Source organism: Lactuca sativa, chromosome 7 (assembly GCF_002870075.4).
Source record: "Lactuca sativa cultivar Salinas chromosome 7, Lsat_Salinas_v11, whole genome shotgun sequence".
Lineage (NCBI taxonomy): Eukaryota > Viridiplantae > Streptophyta > Magnoliopsida > Asterales > Asteraceae > Lactuca > Lactuca sativa.
The window spans coordinates 193,317,355-193,342,193 of NC_056629.2; positions in this window are offsets into that span (position 1 = coordinate 193,317,355).

The following is a 24,839-nucleotide window of genomic DNA, read 5'->3' on the forward strand; positions in this document are numbered from 1 at the left end:
TCTTAAAAATTATAAGTTTTACAAATTAAGACACATTAATACTTATGATCTCACCAGCTTCAAAGCTGATACTCGCTTTCAAAATTATTTGTATCCTCAGGTCATCATAGACAGGTACCGATGCAAGGAGAAAGGAAGATGGAGCTTGTTCAAGACTTATCTTTCATTTTGATTTATGCTTTAGTGTTTATCAAAATTTGACAGAATACAATTGTATAATAATTATTTTATTAATGCAATGGATGATGTTGTTTCTTGTTTACTACTTTACATTGTTGTTGATATTATACATGACGTCCTCTGCCCTAGAACGTTTCCGCCGTTCCTGGTTTTGGGGTGTGACAGGTTACTCCATGGGTTTAGCCCAATATGAAGAACTATGGATCATAAGCCCACATATGTAAGAATGAATGAGTTACACAATCAATCCTCATATATTTAATTAGTCTCCTTTTGATCACAATATTAATTCCAAATTAATTCTTGATCAATACTAATTAAATAATATGATTTCATATTAATATATTAGAACTTATAATATACTAAAAAATCATAATTATCCTTTTCTAACAAAAGTCTATCCAAATTGTTCCGATGCCATGCAACCCAAATGGACCATGCCAATCGGGTCAAGTACATACAATTTATAGTTATGGACTTAGACACTAATCCAATAGAGGGATGTTGTAATCATAATCGAATTTGAGAATGCAGTTAACACAACTGCTATCTCCTTAAAATCTACTTAGTGAAAGCGTTTCCTCACAATCATTTTCTTGAATTGGAGAGAAACCTTATGACACTTAGATTTTATGAAGTGTGTGTTCCTATCCATGTGAATTTGTCATAACCATAATCACAAGACAAGATTAGTGACAAATCCAAACTTATATGGACTGAACTTGTTAAATCTGAATTCCTTGCCACCTGGTAGCTCAAGGGTCTACAATTGCTTCCAAGTTGTTATGGAAACAACTGAGTACTGAAAGAACTCACATGCATATTCAACTTTAACTAGAATGTGCACATAAACAAGAATATGTTAACATGATAGGTTAAAGCCTCAAGTCGTGGGCTAGTGATTGATAATATGGTTAGTCTTGATCAGTTCTTGAAACTTTTAAAGATCTTTAAGACTCCCACTGACCTCCTAAAATATAAGATTCCCTTGTCAAGAATCATTCCTGGACATGCAAATAATCAAGAGTTAGTGCGGTTTCTTATCGAGACAAACACTTCACACAATTGGTCTTAGTTGATCTTTGTCTTATCCAAGACATCACAATTTACCAATTTCAAATGTACAAGAGTAGAAAACATTTTACTCTATATTTAATAAGTGTTATAAACCTTTCTTAAGAATATGTCACTCAATTTACAATCTTGGAGTATGACTCGAAGACTTGATTTTGGAACGAAGTATGATTCACCTTTTGATTTAACCATTTTGAAGAAATCACGATACTTAAGTACTCTCCCTTCCTTTTAGATTGGAGAAACTTTTATCTTTCTGCCTAATTTGGTTCTTCTTATTCGTTCTGCTATCTATTGAAACTTTTTTCAACGATTTAGAATTACACTTAAATCTTGTAAGTGTAACCATAATTAATAAACTTTTAGTAAATCATAACGAATAATCTTACTATTCTTTGTGGTGGACCTGATAAGTACAAAACCAAGTGTACACGATCCCCTAATCCTTCACTCAACTCACATATACATGTGAACAAGAAATCAGTCTTAATTTCCCAAAGATGAAGGTTCTCATTCATCACACAATACAAGTTGCACGATTCCATGTTTCTACCTAATTGAGACTTGGTGATGAGAATCTTTCCTTATTTGGTAAATTTAGACACTACTATAAACGAAAGAATCAAATCCATTTTCAACGTTGCTAACAATATATAAACACCAATTTTCACAAATGCCATTGCATGGAAATATAAATAAGATAAAATCAAAATATTATTCTTTATTTAAAAAACACAGTAAACCTATCCTTACAATGCAAATACATATGAAAGCTATGTTTCTAGATATTCCTATTGACTCTATCATAACTCCTAAGTTGTAGCTCAAAAATCTGATAATCGAATCATGCGATCGAAATCCATCTCTTCACGATCAGACTCATCCTACTTTTTCTTTAAGCTTCCTTGCTCTTCTTTAATCCTATGAAACTTCAAAATGAAAATGTTATCACGTCATGTATTAAGAATCTACAGACAGGAACTTAATTGAGTTAGATAGTGGGCTTTCCCATCCTTGTGGTCCTTCAGGTAGATACGGCAGCTTCGCAACCAATGCCCCTTTCCTTGGCGATAGAAACATATGGACTCTTTGGGAATGGTATACGGGGAAATCTCATACTTAGCCTTTCCCTTTCCCTTGGAAAGAGATTTTTTTTTCTTGAATTCCAATGTTTCCATTGTCAATGTCCATGGAAGTTTGGGAAGTAGATATTCCAATCAAATTTGCATTACCAGTATGCCAAATCATTGTTGGTTCAACAAAAATTAGCAAATATGTAAGATCGATAAAGGATATGTCACGGTCTGTCATATAGTAACCTTTAATGAACTCACCATATGACCTGGAAGTGATTGAAGAACCCAGTGAACATAAAACTTCCTAGAGACAACGACTCCTAACATTCCCAACATGTCAATGTGTAACTTCATCTCCAAGACATGTGCACACATATACCTTCCATCTTTGTGTTTGCTATCCAATATGGCTTGAGTGACCTTGAACTTTTCCAGTCTTTGAACTTCTCGGTCAGGGAGAACTATTGGAGGAGATGGAGGAAGTGAAGTTCCACTATAGCACGAAGAAGGGATTAATCTTTCACCTTGATTGTCTTGTGGAATATCATCTTTATAAAGAAAGCCTTTTCCAAAAGGATAAGGTAGAGCCTAGTTGTCAGACCTAGACATCTATAAGGGAGAACATTCAAGTTAGTTTATTTAAGTCGTTAATATAACATCCAAAGGAAATATTAAGTCTAGGATCCAACACAATATTCTACAATTCGGAAGAGGGATGCCATAATCCAATTGTAAAATATATGAAGGTAGGTAAACGACGATTTACCAATTCCACCATGAAAATGAAAATTTTAAACGAATTAAGTTTTAAATGAAACTCCTAGATCTTTTGAGATTCATTGAAATTTTCAATGGCATGTATAATCTCGATTGTAACATCCATAAAATTTACGCTAAATTTAAACTTTTAACACTAACAAAAGAGTCAAATAGTAATTGTTTTTACAAAAAATTTCCAATTCTTTTATCATCAGAGTGTCCCAAAATAGATCATAAGGATGAGGAGCGGTACGGTCACACCTTTGCCTTCCCCCGCCCTCCTGAAGTACCTGAAACAATAAACTGAAAACTGTATGCCCGAGGGCTTAGTGACCTACCCCCAAAATACCAATATCACACTGGCAGAAACCAAAGCCATCACGATCAATCAAACAACATACATACTAGGCCATCGCCCGGACTGGTCTGCCCTACTGGGCGTACAGTCTATCTGAATCTATCCCTAGCCTTCGGCATGACTGGTCCGCCGCGTGGGCCTACAGTCTCTCCGGACCGCTCAGAGGATGTGTTACCCTTTAAAACAAAGCAGGACCACCTCAACCCAACCAAATAGCAACTAACAATGTATGCATACTATCATATACTGGCACATACACATAGTAAACATATCTATCTGAATTTCCATCAATCATAGAGTTTCACTTGTAACTAGACCATCGACCTAACAGGTCACTAACATACCAATCCTTACGGATCATAAAAGCATATCATACTATCTATCCTGATGTTGATCTAACAGATCAGAATCATATGTAACATACCATGACAACCGATCTAACCGATCTCTAGCATAACAACCATCCTAAACATGATGAATTCTAACATAGCAATCACATAACACCCATCCTAAACCAGGATGAAATCTAACATAGTAATAACAAAGCAACCATCCTAGACCAGGATGTAAATCATAAAGGGCCGGCCTTGGCGTCGTGCACCCTATCGATATAGTGAGGATAACTCACCTTGCAGATGTCGATTCTAAATGCAAACTCCAACTATCGGATCACTTGACACCGGCACCACCACCTACAACCATAGCACAATATACTCATAAGTTCTCACTCTTATGATACACCCCATAACCTCTTAGTGATTCCTGATCAAGGTAAAAATCCTTAGTCAAGGTCAACAGTCCATGTTGACCTCAACTCGTCGAGTACAGTCGGCCACTCGCTGAGTCCATGGACCACATTCGAACTTGCCGAGTCATCGGAGTGACTCGTCGAGTTCCTTCATATCCTGATCAATCCGTCAGGCCACCCGTTGAGTTTCCTCCTTGCCACTCGACGGGTACACACGCATGCATATCCTAGGGAAAAGCCATCCGACTCGCCGACTTGTTCTTCAACTCGTCGAGTTTTAAGGTGATCTTCATCGGACTCGCCGAGTTCAATGACCATCTTCATGTGACTCGCCGGGTTCATTCTTGCGACTCGACGAGTCCATCCAGTCCTCTATCCATACAGACTTGTTTTGAGCCATGCAGTAGCTCCAAATCATAGATCCAAGCTTCTAGGGCATACTTACCACGTAAAGTTGCAAACTTTACATGCATGCATGGTTATAAAGGCTCCAAATGTCTATTTTAAGTTCTTAATGGAGCTTCTAGTCCAAGAGGGACTTCTACCACAACTAATACAACAACTTTATTACTCTAGCATCCAAGGAGGGTCCAAATCTGAAGTTACAACTTCAGATCTAGCCCATAGCTCAACATCCCAACTTGAAAATCCATAAAAAGCCCTAGAACTCAACAAAAGGGAGAAAAGGAAGTAAGAATGACACTTTGATACCTTCAAACAATGCTAGCTGAGGAAAAACCTGCTTCCCACTCCTTTCTTACTTCAATTTACTTTGTTGTCACACCCCCAAACCTGAACGTTGGAAACGTTCGGGGGCGGATGACTTCATGTGGTAACGTAACAAATGAATACATAGTAAAGAAAGCAATACAACCATCATATATATATATATATATATATATATATATATATATATATATATATATATATATATATATATATATATAATTGAAAGTTTAGATTTGTCAAAAGTTACATGTTCAAATCTAATTACAATATGATGTCAAAATATGAGATTAAACTGGCGCCGCAGCATCCCTTCATCAAAAGCATACTGATACCTGAAATTTACTGATTCCCTGGGACATACAAGTAGTTTTGAAAGAGTAGATCAACATTTAAGCTGGTGAGTTTCATAAGTATTTGAATGACAATGTTTGTATGAAATGAAATGTTTTGTTTTTGTATGTTTGTGTTTAGAAAATCCTATATTTTCTACTAGTATAAAAGTAGCCTTCTCTCAAGACCAATGTTTGTTTCTAAAATTTATGTAAGTGTAAAATAACCAACGTGTTTGAAAACCATGTAAATCAATGCATTTTTAATACCCCATGTGAGTTTTATAACCATACTATTGACTCGGAATTCCTATACACAACGTTCTTCAGGCGTTGGAATGTTATGACGTTTGTCACCCCAAACGGTGGACTGTAGCTAACAGTCAGGGCGCGGGTTGTCAAGCCCGTATAGATCTATACACAAACACCATGCTCCCCCTCCAAGGGATTCTGGTATATAATACAGGACTTGAGATGTGTACTCGAATGTACGTGAAGTTAGTGTCTCACAAAAACTGGTGTATAAAAACAGATCTACTTGTTAAAATGTTTCGTTTGTTTTTGTATATGAAAGTGACTTCTTGAGATTCGTGTTTCTAGTACGTAAGAGTTAGAAATTTTGTTCGTAAAACTATACCTATTATAGTTTTAAAAGTGTGTCTTGTTTGTTCAGAACTACCTAGAAAAGGAATCATTTGTTATGGAAGCATAGATTTTTGTAGAGCCTAAGATAGAAAAATATACATATAATCTAAGAAATTGTTTAGTTTATACATGCATTACAACAATTTATATTTCAAAAGATGGAATATTATTATAACATATTTTATATATATGAAAGTTCCCTATATAGTTTATAAATCACATATGATTCTACTTAATAAAAGTGTATAAAATCTTTATATAATACACTTGATAGTAGTCGTGTGTTTTACTTGTATTCCCCCCCCCCCCCCCCCTTAGAAAGCATATAAAAGCATTTAGAATAATTAAAAAGGGTTAATTAAGGGATATGAACTCACTTGAAAGTTTAAAGATAGCGAGATGGAAAACCGGGCAGAGTTTCTTCTCAGGAAACGGATTTGTCTCGGGATTCTCGGGAATCTCTGGAGTAAAATCGACCCTCGGGACTTGAGCAAAAAGACCGGAGCTTCGGGGTAGTGCGGGCACGGAAAACGAGGCAAGATCGTGAGAAATGTGGTGATTTTTCCGGAACCCTCGCATTTCTATTTATAGGAGGTCTGAGAAGCCTCGGTACGCGGGGCGTACACTAGTACGCAGCGCGTACTCGTACGTCATGCATGACCGAGTCCTCGACTGCCTCGGCTTCGGATGGGACGGCTGGTCGGATGGCTTCGCATAGGGGCGACGTGGACGGTCCGAGACCAAGGCCCTCGGGTACGCGGGGCGTACGGGGTTAGGCGGCGCGTACCTCGGATGAGGACGCTGACTCCTCCTTCGGATATTACCGGATTTTGAATTAAATTTATATATAATTTATTTAATAAACTTCAAAAAATCATAACTTCTTCATACGAACTCCGTTTTCGATGGTCTTTATATCCACGTGTAAGTGAGACTATGCTCTACAACTTTCGTTTAGATTCCGTTGGCAAATTCCGAAATTATTTTTACTATTTATTTATTAAAATGACGTGATTAAGGAATTTCTTAAAAAATTCATAACTTCTTTATCTGACGTCGGTTTTTGCCAGACTTTTTACCGCTGAAATACCATTGTCGAGACCTTCGATTCTCGTTTAGGTCATTCCGGCCAAAAGTCGCTCGATCTCCGATTCGAGTTTTTAGTTGTCTGTTGCTAAGCCGAACTTGGAAAAATCATAACTTCAATATACGAAGTCGGATTTGGGCATTCTTTTTACGTACGATCACGGTTTAATGACATTTAAACATAGAAGGAATTTAAATAGAAACTTTTTGGACATTTTATTATCAAAGTTAATTTTATTCACTCAAAAGTGGTTACAATACTTAACCCTTTCAGGCCATTACAAAGAGTTGAAATATCGGGTTGTCACATCATCCCCCCGTTAGAGGGAATTTCGTCCTGAAATTTAAAGTAGTAAAGATACTAGTGAACATGAAAGAGATGAGGGTACTTTTGTTTCATCTGATCTTCACGTTCCCATGTGAATTCAGGTCCCTGCTTGGCGTTCCAGCGAACCTTCACGATGGGTATGCGACTTTGTTTTGTTTGTTTGACCTCTCGGTCCATGATTTCTACTAGTTCTTCCACAAAGTTGAGGCTCTTGTTGATCTCGATCTCGTCGAGTGGAATAACAAGAGTCTCATCGGACAGACACTTTTTTCAAGTTTGAGACGTGGAAGGTTGGATGTATGTTACTAAGTTCACGCGGTAGGTTAATCTTGTAAGCCACAGGGCCGATTCTGGCAATAATTTCGAAAGGCCCTATGTATCTTGGATTTAGTTTCCCACGCTTTCCAAAGCGTATTAAACCCTTCCACGGTGAAACCTTTAATAAGACGTGGTCTCCTACCTGGAATTCCAAAGGTTTCCTCCTTTGGTCAGCGTAGCTTTTCTGTCGTTCTCTAGAGGCTTTCAATCGTTCACGAATCTGAACGATCTTCTCTGTCATTTCTCGTATAATTTCCGGACCGGTGAGAGTGCTTTCCGGAACTCTTCCTCTAGCTAACTGGGTATCGCAAAATTCAGTCCAGCACAGAGGGGATCCGCACTTTCGACCATAGAGGGCTTCAAACGGAGCAGCCTTTATGCTTGTATGATAATTATTGTTGTATGAAAATTTGCAAGGGGTAAATGGATATCCCATGCCTTTCCAAAGACAATCACATAGGCTCTCAGCATATCTTCTAAAGTTTGTATCGTTCTCTTACTTTGCCCGTCTGTTTGTGGGTGGTAAGCTATACTCATGTCTAGCCTAGTCCCCAGGGAATTTTGTAGTGACTGCTAGAATCTTGAAGTGAATCTACTATCTCTATCGGAGATAATGGATATCGGAACACCATGCAGTCGCACTACTTCCCTCAAGTAAGTTCTTGTAAGCTTTTCCATTTTGTCAGTCTCCTTGATGGGTAGGAAATGTGCGGATTTGGTCAATCTGTCGACGGTGACCCATATGGTATCGAGTCCACTTGTCATCTTGGGTAACATGGTTATGAAGTCCATAGTAATCCGCTCCCATTTCCATTCTGTTATCTCTGGTTGGTGTAGTAATCCTGACGGTTTCTGATACTCGACCTTAACCTTAGCGCAAGTAAGGCATTTACTTACGAAGGTAGCAATTTTTGCTTTCTTGTTAGGCCACCAGTACAGTTTCTTAAGATCCCGATACATTTTATCTGAACCTAGGTGAACGGAATATCTTGAGTTGTGTGCTTCGGTCATGACTAAGTCTATGAAACCACCATGTTTCGGGGTCCAGATTCAGTCCATGAGATAGTAGGCTCCGCAACCCTTGACTTCTAGATTCTTTTCCATTCCTCGCAGGGATTCACCCGCCACATTTTCAGGTTGCAAAGCTTCCATTTGTGCTTCCTTAATTTGTGTGGATAAGTGGGAATGGATAGTCATAGTCAGAGATTTGACCCTCCGACCAGTGTATTCCTTTCGACTGAGGGCATCAGCTACCACGTTGGCCTTGCCAGGATGATAACGAATTTCGCATTCGTAGTCATTTAGTAACTCAACCCATCGTCGTTGTCGCATGTTGAGTTCCTTCTGATCGAAAATGTGTTGAAGGCTCTTGTGATCGGTGAAAATATTACTCTTTGTTCCGTATAAGTAGTGTCTCCAGATCTTCAAAGCAAATACCACTGCTCCTAACTCGAGATCGTGCGTCGTATAGTTCACTTCGTGTGTCTTAAGCTGTCGGGAGGCATAAGCAATAACCATCCCTCTCTGCATAAGAACACAACCAAGTCCTTGATTTGACGCATCGCAATACACTATGAAGTCTTCTATCCCTTCGGGGAGGGATAGTATCAGTGCGGTGCACAAGGCCTGTTTTAGTGTATGGAATGCCTTCTCTTGTTTCGCTTCCCAGTCAAAGGCCATGCCTTTCTGGGTTAATGTAGTAAGAGGTTTTGCAATGCTAGAGAAATTCTTTACGAATCTGCGATAGTAGCCAGCGAGACCTAGAAATTGATGAATTTATGTAGGTGTCTTTGGTACCGACCAGTTCTCAATGGCCTTAATTTTGGAGGGGTCCACGTGTATCCCTTTCTCGCTAACAACGTGGCCTGAAAATTCGACTCTTCGAATCCAAAATTCGCATTTAGAGAACTTCGCATAGAGTTTCTCCGTTCGCAGTGTTTTTAGGACTTTTCGTAGGTGCTGACTATGCTCTTCCTCACATCGGGAGTAGATAAGTATATCATCGATAAAGACGATGACGGACTGATCCAAGTAAGGACGGCATACCCTATTCATTAGGTCCATAAATACTGCTGGTGCATTGGTTAATCCGAACGGCATCACTACAAATTCGTAGTGTCCATAACGAGTTCGGAAAGCTGTCTTTGGAATGTCCCCCTCTAGAACTCGTAATTGGTGATATCCGGATCGTAGGTCTATCTTTGAGAAGTAGTTTGCTCCTTGAAGTTGATCGAATAGGTCGTCAATACGGGGTAGAGGATAACGGTTCTTGACAGTAAGTTTGTTCAGCTCTCTGTAGTCGATGCACATACGGAACGATCCGTCTTTCTTCTTTACAAACAAGACCGGTGCTCCCCAAGGTGAGAAACTTGGTCTTATGAATCCTTTTTGAAGGAGTTCATTAAGTTGACTGGAAAGTTCCTGCATCTCTGCTGGTGCGAGACGATAAGGCGACTTCGCTACTGGGGTAGCCCCTGGAAGTAAGTCGATTATGAACTCGACTTGGCGTTGCCGTGGTAATCCTGGTAGTTCTTCCGGAAAGATATCGGGGAAGTCGCGTACTACTGAGATGTTCTTGATGTTCTTCAGTTCTTGACTTGTATCAACGATGTGCGCTAGGAATGCTCGACAATCCTTCCGCAAGCACTTTCGAGCTTGGATGCACGAAATGATGCGAAGGTTTGTACTTGATTTTTCATCGTAGATAACTAAAGTTTCGTTGTCAGGGAGATTAAGATGAACTGCTTTCTCAAAGCACATGATGTCGGCGCGAAGAAGACTCAACCAATCCATGCCGACTATGACGTCAAAACTCTGAATTTGGACCGGCATGAGATTGATTGGAAAAGAATGGCCGTCTAAAGTTAACGTACAACCCATGTATATGCAGTTAGTGTTTTCGGTTTTTCCATTGGCCATCTCTACAGTGAATGATTTTTCTAACTTGCTAGGTTTAGGTTTAAGTAAATGAATAAAGTTTTGACTCACGAAGCTTCTCTCCGCTCCACTATCGAATAATATGCATGCATATGAATTATCGAGAAGGAACGTACCGGCAACTATAGTTGGGTCAGCTACAGCTTCGTCGTGGCCTATTGCCAAAGCTCGTCCCACACTGCCGGTGCCTGCTGCCTTAGGACAGTTCCTCTTGTAGTGGCCCACCTCGCCACAACCGTAGCAAGTCTGGCCTACACCTGCACTGGGAACTTGAGTGATCGGCTTTGCGGGGTCTTTGCAGAAACGGGTTGTGTGTCCTTTTCTGTTGCAGTTGGCGCACTGCATTTCCCGACAAGGCCCATGGTGGTGGTAAGTGCATTTGGTGCACTTTGGAAGGTTACCTACATAAGGCTTTGTTGGGTAGGTATTTGTAGGAGCTGTAGTAGGTACACTGGCAGCATTTACTAAAACCAGTTGTTTCTTTGTGGATTCTTGGGAAGACCCACCCTTCCCTTTATTCCATACTCTCTTCCTGTTGTTGTTGTTGTTGTTGTTGTTGTTGTTGTTGTTGTTGTTGTTGTTGTTTTTTTGTTGTTGTTGTTGTTCCCTTTCTGTGGTCCTGGTGCAGAAGTGGTTGAGTTCTGATGACCTCCGTAGTCAATCAGAGATTGTGCCAGTTCCTTAGCACTTTCAAAGTTGTCAGGTTTGGAAGCTAGCACGCTTGATCGTATTTGGGGCGTCAGTCCCCAGATGTACCTTTCTATTTTCTTGCTCTCGGGAGCAATCATTTCTGGACAAAGGATTGCCAGCTCGTAGAATCTGTTGGTATAAGTAGCGATGTCGGTACCAACCACTCCGAGAGTCCATAGTTCGTGTTCGAGCTTTTGAATCTCTCCCCGTGGGCAGTATTCTCTCATCATCATGGCTTTTAGGCTCTCCCAGCTTATGGAGTTTGCCACTATTAGGGTAAGTACTTTAACGTGGCCATTCCACCAAGTTAAAGCTCTATCAATAAGGGAGAAAGTTGCAAATTTGACTTTGCTGTGCTCGGGACAGGAGCAGATTTCAAAGACTGCCTCCGTCCTTTCAATCCACTGCCTCAGGGCCATCACACCACCAGTTCCATAAAACATCCGGGCCTTGGCATTAGTGAAGTCCTTATAGGTGCATTCTCGAGGTGGTCCATGACTCTCGCCATGGTTGGATGGGTGTGTGCCAGATCCCGAGCCATTAGTACTCGAGTTATTGATCTGTGACATGGCAGCTGCCACCGCTGCGGTGACTGCTGCTTGGAACATAACAGCATCAAATTGAGGTGGTGGAGGTGGTGGTGGTACAAGTGTTTCCCCACCGTTGTTTCGCCTTGGGTTCCTACGCGGAGGCATCCTTCAACTATAGGTTGAAAAGGTAAAGATAAAAAGTCCATAGAATAGAAAATGTATGTGTCTCATGAACTAAATCGCTATAGTTCAACAACAGATGATAGTATGAGTCTTAAAATAGAAGAATGAAAGTTATTTGTAAGACTGAAAGTATGAAACAAGTATTTGGTTTCTCAAAGACTTTTCAAGGTTTGAACGAAATACTTAACGTAGTAATAATAGTGTCACTTATATTAATATAAAAGTTGTTACAACGATCATGAAAATTTGACCCCTATAAGGGTCTCCGATTACAAAGTTCGAGAAATTTAAAGACTTTTAGCCGAGGTCCTAAGCTATAACAAAATTTGAGTCTTTGACAAGCACTACTTGCGACGCAGGTTGCGCTTGGAGCTTGACTCTGCATCTGATTGCTTCGACTCCATTAGACGCCTATCAAAAGCGGCTTGTTGTTCCCTCAGTTCAGCGAGGGCTACAATCATTTGCGCTTGGCATGCCTCGGTTTGGAGTTGAGCATTGTCTTGTATCTTGTCCAGCCTACGGATGTTAGAAGTGTGAACCTGCACTTCCACGTTGACATCCTGGAGTCGGCTAGCTTGAACTCCGGACTGATAGGACTGATTGGCTAACTTACCCACCAATACCGGGAGTGCTCGATCAGCCGAACCTCCACCGCGGACATCATAGAAGTCCCGGCACATGCCGTAGGGAGGGCATATGCCTTGTTGTTGGCTCCAATGATGGAGGTGACTTCCCCAGACGGGAGTTGGTCCTTGAAAGTTCCTTATGAAGACAGGAGGTTGAACGGGTGGTGGATCGATCACTTCCGGCTCTGAGTCGGTACCGGAGTCATCATCCACTTCTATGGGTTCCTCGTCCTCTTCGGGTTCATCTTCGACCCATCCTCCGTTACCTTGGTTGGGAAAGTAGGGGTCGCCGGGGTGGTGAAATCCATCCATTTGACTGTACAAGAAATAGGGTTATAAGAATTGAATAAAGTTGAAACATGCAAACCATGTAAGTTAAAGTAGTTTAGATAGCAAATACTCCTATAGTATTTAAATTCTTTTGTTTGATTCAAGTAACGGTTTGGTAAGTTTTGACTTGTTGCTTACTACGATCATTCCTCGATATACGTTGAACCAATCTCGGGCAAATATAGTTGATCACGCTATATTAGTCCAAAATCTGATTACATATATCCAGTCTTAATCGTAGTGTCAACTTGTCAAAATACTTGTATAGTTGGATATCACGAAAATAATTTGTTGTATGCATGTAATTGTACTTAAATGAACTACCAATTTAAGTTAAACGTAACGCTGCTTAAGCGAAAAAGAAAAATGTTTTGTCAGAGAGTATTAGTCCCTTAAGCATTTATAGTTTGTATATCTTATGTGGTTCAATATACATAGTTCATTATAAATATTGCTCTGATACCAATCTGTCACACCCGCAAACCTGAACGACAGAAATGTTCGGGGGCGGATGACTTCATGTGGTAACGTAACAAATGAATACATAGTAAAGAAAGCAATACAACCATCATATATATATATATATATATATATATATATATATATATATATATATATATATATATATATATATATAATTGAAAGTTTACATTTGTCAAAAGTTACATTTTCAAATCCAATTACAATATGATGTCAAAATACGAGATTAAACTGGCGCCACAGCATCCCTTCATCAAAAGCATACTGATACCTGAAATTTACTGATTCCCTGGGACATACAAGTAGTTTTGAAAGAGTAGATCATCATTTAAGCTGGTGAGTTTCATAAGTATTTGGATGACAATGTTTGTATGAAATGAAATGTTTTGTCTTTGTATGTTTCTGTTTAGAAAATCCTATATTTTCTACTAGTATAAAAGTAGCCTTCTCTCAAGACCAATGTTTGTTTCTAAAATGTATGTAAGTGTAAAATAACCAATGTGTTTGAAAACCTCGTAAATCAATGCATTTTTAATACCCCATGTGAGTTTTATAACCATACTATTGACTCAGAATGCCTATACACAACGTTCTTCAGGCGTTGGAATGTTATGACGTTTGTCAACCCAAACGGTGGACTGTAGCTAACAGTCAGGGTGCGGGTTGTCAAGCCCGTATAGATCTATACACAAACACCATGCTCCCCCTCCAAGGGATTCTGGTATATAATACAGGACTTGAGATGTGTACTCGAACGTACGTGAAGTTAGTGTCTCACAAAAACCGGTGTATAAAAACAGATCTACTTGTTAAAATGTTTCCTTTGTTTTTGTATATGAAAGTGATTTCTTGAAATTCGTGTTTCTAGTACGTAAGAGTTAGAAATTTTGTTCGTAAAACTATACCTATTATAGTTTTAAAAGTGTGTCTTGTTTGTTCAGAACTACCTAGAAAAGGAATCATTTGTTATGGAAGCATAGATTTTTTTAGAGCCTAAGATAGAAAAATATACATATAATCTAAGAAAATGTTTAGTTTATACATGCATTACAACAATTTATATTTCAAAAGATGGAATATTATTATAACATATTTTATATATATGAAAGTTCCCTATATAGTTTATAAATCACATATGATTCTACTTAATAAAAGTGTATAAAATCTTTATATAATACACCCGATAGTAGTCGTGTGTTTTACTTGTATTTCCCCCCCTTAGAAAGCATACAAAAGCATTTAGAATAATTAAAAAGGGTTGATTAAGGGGTATGAACTCACTTGAAAGTTTGAAGATAGCGAGATGGAAAACCGGGCAGAGTTTCGTCTCGGGAAATGGATTTTTCTCGGGATTCTCGGGGAATCTCGGGAGTAAAATCGACCCTCGGGACTTGAGCAAAAAGACCAGAGCTTCGGGGTAGTGCGTGCACGGAAAACGAGGCAAGATCGTGAGAGAAAGGAGAGAAATGGGGTGATTTTTCCGGAACCCTTGCATTTCTATTTATAGGGGGTCTGAGAAGCCTCGGTACGCGGGGCGTACGCTAGTACGTAGCGCGTACTCGTACGTCATGCATGACCGAGTCCTCGACTGCCTCGGCTTCGGATGGGACGGCGGGTCGGATAGCTTCGCATAGGGGCGACGTGGACGGTCCGAGACCAAGGCCCTCGGGTACGCGGGGCGTACGGGGTTACGCGGCGCGTACCTTGGATGAGGACGTTGACTCCTCCTTCGGATATTACCGGATTTTGAATTAAATTTATATATAATTTATTTAATAAACTTCAAAATATCACAACTTCTTCATACGAACTCCGTTTTCGATGGTCTTTATATCCACGCGTAGGTGAGACTACGCTCTACAACTTTCGTTTAGATTCCGTCGGAAAATTCCGAAATTATTTTTATTATTTATTTATTAAAATGATGTGATTAAGGAATTTCCTTAAAAATTCATAACTTCTTTATCTGACGTCGGTTTTTGCCAGACTTTTTACCGCTGAAATACCATTGTCGAGACCTTCGATTCTCGTTTAGGTCATTCCGGCCAAAAGTCGCTCGATCTCCGATTCGAGTTTTTAGTTGTCTGTTGCTAAGCCGAACTTGGAAAAATCATAACTTCAATATACGAAGTCGGATTTGGGCGTTCTTTTTACGTACGATCACGGTTTAATGACATTTAAACATAGAAGGAATTTAAATAGAAACTTTTTGGACATTTTATTATCAATGTTAATTTTATTAACTCAAAAGTGGTTACAATACTTGACCCTTTTAGGCCATTACAAAGAGTTGAAATATCCGGTTGTCACATTTGCACTCTTAGCTTCCTTCCTCCATGATCCTCTTTTCCAAGCTTCAAACCCACACCAAAGCACATACACACAAATTAGGGTTTCAAGGGCTCTCAAAGACTGTAAGGAGGCCTGAAAGAGGTTGGGGCTCCTTTAAATAGGGTTGCAAACTCCGGGATTTAGGGTTTCACCTGCCAGCTCCTACTCATCGAGTCCCAATAGTGGACTCGCCGAGTAGGTCACTAAACACGTGTTCTCACCCCGCTACTACTCGATGAGTAGGTCGACAGAGCTTCATCCATAAATTCTTAATTAAGTAATACATGAGGATCGGGGCGTTACAATTCTCCCCCCACTTGAAGTAGACTTCGCCCTCGAAGTCCGCTGAAGAAAACAATGTCGGGTAATGCTCACGCATTTCCGCTTCCGGCTCCCACGTCCACTCAGATCCCCTCCGATGTTCCCACTGCACCTTTACTAAGGGTATTTCCTTGTTCCGCAGAATCTTCTTCTTCCTTTCAAAAATAGCTATAGGCCTCTCCACATAGTTCAGGTGCTCATCGACCTGAATGTCTTCCAACGATATGACCACCTTCTGGTCTATGATGCACTTTCGCAATTGCGAAACATGAAATGTGTTGTGGATCCAGCTAAGTTCCTTCGGAAGCTCTAGTCTATAAGCCACCCTGCCAACCCTGGCAACAATCCTAAATATCCCGATGTATCGGGGTCCCAATTTTCCCTTCTTCCTGAAACGAATCACACCCTTCTAGGGTGAAACCTTTAGGAGAACCATGTCACCCACCTAAACTTCCAACTCAGATCGGCGTCGATCAGCATAACTCTTCTGTCGACTCTGAGCGGTCTGCAGCCACTGTCTAATCTGGGATGTCATCTCGGTAGTTTGCAAAACTACCTCTGTCCGACCCATCACCCTGTGCCCAACCTCGCCCCAAGAGACTGGGGTCCTACACTTCCGCCATACAACAGCTCGAAAGGCGGGGCGCCAATACTGGAATGATAGTTGTTGTTGTAGGCGAACTCTGCAAGCGGTAGGTGGGAATCCGAACTCCCACTAAAATCAATGACGCATGCCTTCAACATATCTTTGAGGGTCTGAATGGTCCGTTTTGGGTGTATGGTGTTGCATCTTGGGCTCGACTCTTTGCCCTGTTTTGTATCCGGATTGGGCCTGTCCATCCGTGTTTTATTTGTTAGGGTTTGAGTATTTATAGATGCTTGCATGGATCTTAGTACGTAAGATTTCAGAGATAATTTCATAGCGTTTATTGTTCTTATCGATTGTAACTCTAAAGCCTGTACAGCGGAAGTTCTTCGTTGAGCTCTGCTGAGGCTTGAATCATTTGAATCATTAAGCATACTGTTGATTCCATCTCGTGTTTATTACTTTGTTTGAATCATTTTGTCAAACCTGTGTAAGATCTAAACGATCTAAGAGATTAATATCTCATCAATTGGTATCAGAGCAGGAGGCTGTGTAATTCATATACATCTCTTCTGTAATAGAAGTGATTAGGGTTTATTTCGCATGCATTGATATTTATTGAGCCGTCACTCCATTATTGACGTATCTCATTAAATATTAAATCTGCCCTAATATTACGTGTTACAAAGTCTGATCTTATAACAGGTTAAACGATCAAGCATGGACGATTCTCAATCCATTCCAATCAACATTTCTAACAGCATCGGATCATCAACCAAGATTCCAATCCTCTACACTCAAGATTATGAAGTGTGGACGCATCATTTTGAAGACTACGTTATTGGATCGGAGGACAACGGGTATCTTATATGGGAAGCAATCATAAATGGCCCATTTGCTCATTCAAAGACTTCAAAAATCATTAAAACTCAAAAGGAGTACAATGATTTGTTGAAAGATGTAAATGACGTCGCTCAGGACGAAAAGGAGAAGTTTCAATGCAACATTAAGGCATTGAGACTAATCCGGTTTGCTCTTCAATCCGACGCGTTTCGTTTGGTTAGTTCATGCAGTACAACGGAAGAAATCTGGATAGGCTAAGAGATCTGTATTCGACAGATGAAGACCTGGAGCACTTGATTCAGACCCTTCTTCTCTCTGAATTTGGAGAGTTCAAGCAAAAGCCAGAGGAGTTAGTTACACAGACATTCGATCGGTTCAATCATCTTCTCAGTAAAATGATCATTCATGACAATGAAAGAAAGCTGATCAAACAAAAGGTTACTTTGTTAAATGGTCTAAGATCTGAATGGCGGGCGGTCGTATCAATAGTTAAAGCACATGAACAGTTTAAATCCTATTCACTGGCAAAACTAGTAGGACTTCTGAAATCCCAGGAAAAGACGGTGTTGCAAGAAAAGAGTGTGGTCACAAACTTGGGATCCTTGGCCCTTCTGTCTAAAAATAAGAATACAGTAGAAGACGAAGATCTGGACCTAGGGGACTATGATCTAACTTCAGAGGATTATGCAATGATGGTATCCAATCCCAAAAGGTTCATCAAGAAGAAGTTCCCTACCAATAAGAACCGAAATTGGAAGGGAAGCTATAGTTCTGAAAAGGTGAAGGAGGAGTCGAAGACTGAAGAACCTAAGAAAGAGGCGAAGGTGGAAGCTGATTCTGGTGTCAGCTGTTACTACTATGGAGGAAAGAATCATTACGCCAAAGATTGTGTTTTGAAGAAAATGACAGAAAAAGATGAGGAGAAAGATGAAGAAGCAATTCTCCTGAAAAAGCTGGAGGAGATTAAAAGGAAGAAATTTGCTACTAATCCCTCTATAAATGCTCTTATTGTGCAGGGTTCAGCAGATGATGATGAATTCGGGGGCGTTCAAGTTTGGTCAACCGACTCAGAGGATGATGAAGTGAGAAAGCCTTCTCATGGAAAGGCTTATGTTGCGAAGAGTGATGATGTTAGTGGAAGATGTTTCATGGTGACGGATGTATCTCAGATGAGGGGATACAACACTGATGGTGGAAATGATGCAACCAAGGAACGAGAAGACGTATGCTTTACAACAAAGCCTCTCAGTGTGCAGTTCAATGAGCTTGACGAATTGATCAAGAAGGTACAATCTGTTTTTATTTCGTTTAAAGTTCCACAAGTATCATACGAAAAAGAATTAATAAACTTGAACTCAAGAATTTCGAGTCTAGATAGTTGTTTAACTCAAACACGGGTCACAAATTCTAATATGACTTACCAAATGAGCAGGGTGTCATCCAAAAGTGAGGAGCGAAGGATGTGGATTGAGTAGAAGGAGTCGGAGCTAATTAAGTCTAGGGATGAAAACATTTATTTGCAAAGAGACAATTTGAAATTGTTAAAACAAAGGAATGTTTTTTGTTTGATTGCTAAAAGACTTTATGCTAACATTACTCAACTGCATCTAAATTGTGAAATAGGGCAGAAGATACATCGCATGATTCTACCCTTCCTTGAGTTTAAGGAGGATGAAATCGATGCCGAAACATACAACTGTGAAAGTGTTGTATCTTCCGATGATGTCAATCCCACTTATATGTATGGTCTGGATAAAATATAATCTTTTATAAAGTCCAAAGACCATAAAGACATGCTTAAAAATCTTTTGGATGAAAACGATAAGCTGAAACTCAGGACTGAAACCATACAAAAGTTCGACTCATTGAGTGCCAATTTAAGTTCAGAAAATAAAATTGATGTTTAAAACGCATCTGAACTTGATGAGGACGATGTTATGAGTGAAATTTCTATAGAGGATGAAATCGACTGTTCAGAGTTTGTCACGAGCGAACCCGAAAACCACAAAAATCTGATTTCTGAAAATTCTGTTGAATTCTCTCGCTTATCCAAAACTAAGTCCCCAGTACTTAAAGAAAAAGTTGTCGTGTTTCAGAAAGTTAGGACTACTCCCAATCAGGTGTATAAGGTCACAGGAGTAACCGAACATCAAACAACTGAACTCACTACCATTGTGAACGAAGACAATGCAGATGGATGTGATGAGTTTTTCTGGTCTGCTCCTATAGATAATGAAGACGAAACGGTAGGTCTATCGGAGCGAACATCCTGGAAGACCAAAGGAAGATATGTGCCAGAGCCGCTGAATAAGCCTGCCAATTTTGACGTACCAAGTACAAGCGGCACAAAAGAAACTCCTATAGAAGAAGTCACCTCCACAAGCGAAACCTCACCTAGAAAGAGTGAACCTGTTGTTCAGAAGCCGAAACAGAAGGCAAATATTCACAGACAACCCAAACAGGTGAAAAATCAAAAGAAGCAGAGGAATCTGAGGTATAAGAAAAACCTCTCAGAGCAAAAACAATTTTGGCGCTCCCAAAACCCTCACTACGCTCACTTCAATGGAAACTCCAAACCAAAGAAGAAGAAAAACAGGATAAAGGAAGCTTCAATCCTATGGACCAAAAGAATCAAAAGAACACGTCTGGATCACAGAAAGAACAAGACCAAGAGGACAGGTTCGGTCCTGAAAGAAACAACAACCCATAGTCTTGTTTTGGTCCTCCGAATAATAGCAGACAAAAACCAGGGTTTAGTCCTTCTAGCTTTTATAGCATGAAACCTAGTTTTGGTTCAGAGACCCATAACAACCGAAAAGTTGGTTTCGGTCCTTCATCAAACAAGAACCAAATGTCAAGGTTCGGTCCTTCAAATGATTACAACGGAAAGGGTCATTTCAAATATGAAAACAGGAGAGATTCTAATTCTCATTCTTCTCATTCTCCTTCTTCATCTAAATCTAATTCTCGTCCCTTACCATGGTATCAATTGTCAAAGGATTTGAAAGGAAAGACAAAAATTTCCTCAGCAAAAGAATACCGAAAGCAAGCTAGTAACAAAATCCCTGAACCTAACTCCAATAAAATCAAAGTGTTCACAATTAAGAGGAAAGATGAAACAACCTTAATAAAACGAACATATCTTATTGATGTTTCTCTTACTATTCCTGTTCCTGTGAAAGGCTCACGTGGACCCAAGAAGCTTTGGGTTCCTAAATCTGCTTAATTTTTGTAGGTTATCAGTGACGAGTAGTTTGACGAAGAATGGTACATTGACAGTGGATACTCACGTCACATGACAGGAAGGAAGGAGGAGTTAAGGGAGTTTCGATCCCTTCATAATGGCGGCAATGTTAAGTTCGGTAATAATTCCTATGGAACGATAAAGGGCTATGGGATGATAACCAATGGAGACTTCACAATACGAAAGGTGGCATACGTAGAAGGGTTGCAGCATAATCTCATCAGTGTATCTCAACTGGTTGGAAATCATACAGAAGAAATCTAAAAGGGTTATTCTCAAGTCAAAACGAAAAGGCGAGATGTTTCCGTTAAATCTCAACCTAATGAAAGGGAATCTTGACATCTGTCTGCTGTCCAAAGCTCATTCAGACGAAAGTTGGTTATGGCACCGAAGGCTCTCACACCTCAACTTCAAAGACATCAATAAGCTTGTCATCGGTGATCATGTTCGAGGTCTTCCATTGCTCAAGTTTGATCGAGAACACTTATATGCTACTTGTGAAAAGGGGAAACAAAGTCACAAAAGTCACCCAACCATTATAAATACCAAAGTAGTTGAACCACTTGAGTTACTTCACATCGACCTATGTGATCCATCATCCATCGAGAGCATTGACAGTAATATATATATTCTTGTTATTGTTGATGATTTCTCAAGGTTTACATGGGTGTTCTTTCTAAAGCATAAATCAGAGGCAACTCCCAAGTTGAAACTCTTTATCAAGTAGGTCGAAGTGCAATTGAGAAAAGTCGTTCGAAACATCAGGAGCGATAATGGATTAGAATTCAAGAATAAAGAATTCGAAGACTTCTTGGCAGATAAGGGCACCAATCACAATTTCTCAGCCCCATATACTCCTCAACAGAATGGGATTGTCAAAAGGCGAAACAGATCTCTGTGTGAGGCAGCCAGAACCATGCTGAGTTTCGCCTCACTATCAATGTACTTCTGGGCAGACGCCATTGCTACAGCCTGTTTCACTCAAAATAGGAGTTTTCTCAACAAACGTTTCTCTATCACCTCCTATGAAATTCTTAACAGTAGGAAGCCGAATGTCAAGTTCTTTCATGTGTTCGGCTCAAGGTGCTTTATTTTCAATTTCAAAGAACATCGCAACAAATTTGATGTTAAAGCAGACGAAGGCATTTTTCTGGGATACTCTCTTACTTCAAAGGCATACAGGGTTCTGAATAAACGTTCCAAACATATTGAAGAAACCTACTATGTAACATTTGATGATACCTATGTCAAGAAGTTGTAGTCTATTGAAGGCAAAATAGGAGAGATCTTTTCTCAATCTGGTCAAGTCACAGCCACTGTCGCTAATTTGTTTGATCAATTCATGGATTTGTTTGATGAACCAGAGAAAGCTATTCACTTTGAAGCCCAGGCAGCAGACAACAAGGTGGATCATATTAAGAAGATTATCGAAGACTATGCCAAACAGATGGATGAAGAGGAACCAGTTCGAAGCGAACCTTCACAGAGCAATAGCTCAGTCGAGGGGGAGAAACATTACTCTTCAGAACGACAGGATTCACATATCCAGGGGGAGAGTCCATCAGTTTCAATCGATACTCATGACCAAAGGGAAATGCCAATCTTTGAAGGAACCGAAAGCCCTGCCAGATCCGATAGACCGGTTGCACCAGAAAGTACTGTAGCAACCGAAAGTCCAAAATCAACCGAAAGCCCTGCCAGACCCGACAGTCCGGCGGCACCCGAAAGTCCAATAGCAACCGAAAGTCCGGAATCGCCTAGAAGCCCAGTAGCAGAAGAATGTTTTGGTTTACCTCCAAATGATTCGTCATCTATCGAGGGGGAGAATTCCACTTTGCTTTATGATGATGATATTCTATCTGAGTTGGAAGAAGAGGTAAACGCTGAACTGGATCCCACTTATGATCCAAATTATCCTCCTCTCATCAAATGGACCAGAGATCACCCTGTGTCTCAAATCGTGGGTGATGCATCTGAAAAGGTTCTGACTCGATCACAACTAAAGGCGAAGGAAACTGCTTTATTCTCGAATGTAGAATTTTGTATGTTTAACTCTTTTGTTTCAAAAATAGAGCCAAAAACCGTCAATACTGCTCTCGATCACTATGATTGGGTTCAAGCAATGCAAGATGAACTCAATGAGTTCGAAAGAAATAAGGTGTGGAGACTTATTCCAACACCAAAAGATGCCTCGGTTGTTGGTCTCAAATGGGTGTTCAGAAACAAAATGGACAAGGAGGGTAATGTAATCAGGAACAAGGCACAGTTAGTAGTGACGGGCTATTGCCAGGAAGAAGCAATAGATTATGAAGAGACATTCACTCCAGTTGCTAGGCTGGAATCTGTTAGAATATTTCATGCCTATGCTGCACACAAGAACTTTGAAGTCTACCAGATGGATGTGAAGTGTGCCTTTCTGAATGGGGATCTTGAAGAAACCGTGTACGTGGAGCAACCTCCTGGTTTTGTGAATGAAAAGCATCCTAATCACTGCTATATCCTGGATAAAGTAGTTTATGGTCTGAAACAAGCTCCTAGGGCATGGTATGGAATTTTAACTAAATTTTTAAAGATGTCTAAATTCAAACAAGGTTCGGTTGACCCAATCTTCTTTCGTAAAAAGGAAGGTAACCAACTTATGATCGTTCAAATCTATGTCGATGATATCATCTTTGGCTCAACGAATCCTAGCTTAACAGCTAAATTCAGAAAGCTGATGGAGACTAAATTTGAAATGAGCTCAATGGGTCTGATTAACTTTTTCCTGGGTTTAAACATTAGATAGGGACCAGAAGGCATCTTTATCGACCAGGAAGCATACACAAAGACTCTTCTTGCTAAATTTGGCATGTTGGGAGAATCAAAAGTCAAAGTCCCTATGGCGTTCGGCACCAAGCTCACACCTTCTTTAGAAAAACCGGCAGTCGACATCACTTTATATCGACAAATGATTGGTTCCTTGATGTATCTCACAGCTAGCAGGCCCGATATAATGTTTTTAGTATGCTATTGTGCCAGGTTTCAAGCAAATCCTCATGAACCACACATGCTAGCAGTAAAGAATATATTCAGGTATTTGAAGCGAACCACCTCTCTCGTTCTCTGGTATCCCTCAAACTCAGGTTTCTTCGTACAAGCCTACTCAGATGCAGACTTTGGAGGATGTGGTCTAGATCGAAAAAGCACCACAGTTGGCTGCCAATTCGTAGACGGGAAGTTGGTTAGCTGGCAATCAAAGAAACAAACATGTGTTTCTCTGTCTACAGCCGAAGCAGAGTACATTGCAGCTGCCTTCTGTACATCTCAAGTGATTTGGATCCAAAGCCAACTCCGTGATTATGGACTCAATAGGAAAAAGATCTCACTATTTTGCGATTCAGAAAGTGCAATTAGGATCTGTCATAACCCAGTGCAACACTCCAAGACCAAGCATATAGCACTGAGGTATCACTTTATTAAGGATCATGTGGAAGATGGAAACGTCGAAATTCACTTTGTTCGAACCACTGATCAACTGGCCGATATCTTCACCAAAGCCCTACCTGAAGCTAGTTTCAATAAAATCCTCCAATGTCTAGGCATGATGGAATCGGAGTCAGTACCAAAAACACCATCTTAAAACTAAAAGTTAGACGCAAAATGAACCGAACGCTCGGTCTATTTCGGGTTCGGTTCACATGGGAACCGAACTGAACTGGATGCTCGGTCTATTTCGGGTTCGGTCCCATTGCACTTGTTTTCGCTCAATCTCAAAAAGGTATTGTCTATTGTTGTATACATATGTACAGTTGTTTTCCAAAATTCCAAAAAAAAAAAATTTGAAACCGAAATGAACCGAGCGTTCAATCCATTTCGGGTTCGGTTCAAAATTTTTTTTTCTCTCTTCTTTTTGGTTTGGTTTTTCTCTTTACAAAACTATCAAATCTCCAAAAATATTTTCTCTCTTTCATTTCTATTTTTGTTTATCATTCCTCGAATATCGATGGGGCAGGTATCATTCTCACACTTTGTACTAGTTAAGCATCCCTAGAAGCATGCTACTGCATGTTGTCCAAAGCCTCAACTGATTTTGAATAAAGCCTTAATGACTAGGTATACACAAACCTTT